We start from the raw sequence: 641 nt of genomic DNA, 5'->3' as shown, positions 1-641 counted from the left end.
CAAGAACATATTATGAGCAACTCTATGCCAGCAAATTAGATAATCTGGAAGAAATGGATGCATTCCTAGAGATGTATCAACTACCAAAACTGAACGAGGAGAAATAGAAAACCTGAACAGACCTATAACCACTAAGGAAATTGAAGCAGTCATCAAAAATCTCCCAACAAACAAAAGCCCAGGGCCAGATGGCTTCCCAGGGGAATTCTATCAGACATTTAAAGAATTAATACCTATTCTCCTGAAACTTTTCCAAAAACTAGAAATGGAAGGAAAACTTCCAAACTCGTTTTTATGAGGCCACCATTACCTTGATCCCCAAACCAGACAAAGACCCCATCAAAAAGGAGAATTACAGACCAATATCCTTGATGAGCATGAATGCAAAAATTTTCACCAAAATACGAGCCAATAGGATCCAACAGTATATTAAAAGGATTATTGACCACGACTAAGTGGGATTTATCCCTGGGCTGCAAGGCTGGTTCAACATCTGCAAATCAATCAACGTGATACAATACATTAACAAAAGAAAGAACAAGAATCATATGATCCTCTCCATAGATGCAGAAAAAGCATTTGACAAAGTACAGCATCCTTTCTTGATCAAAACTCTTCAGAGTATAGGGATAGAGGGTACA

The sequence above is a fragment of the Callorhinus ursinus genome, unplaced genomic scaffold (genome assembly GCF_003265705.2).
Source record: "Callorhinus ursinus isolate GAN/ISIS: 27379988/994484 unplaced genomic scaffold, GSC_fseal_2.0 scaffold4, whole genome shotgun sequence".
NCBI classification, from domain to species: Eukaryota; Metazoa; Chordata; class Mammalia; order Carnivora; family Otariidae; genus Callorhinus; species Callorhinus ursinus.
Note: the sequence above shows the minus strand (reverse complement) of the source record.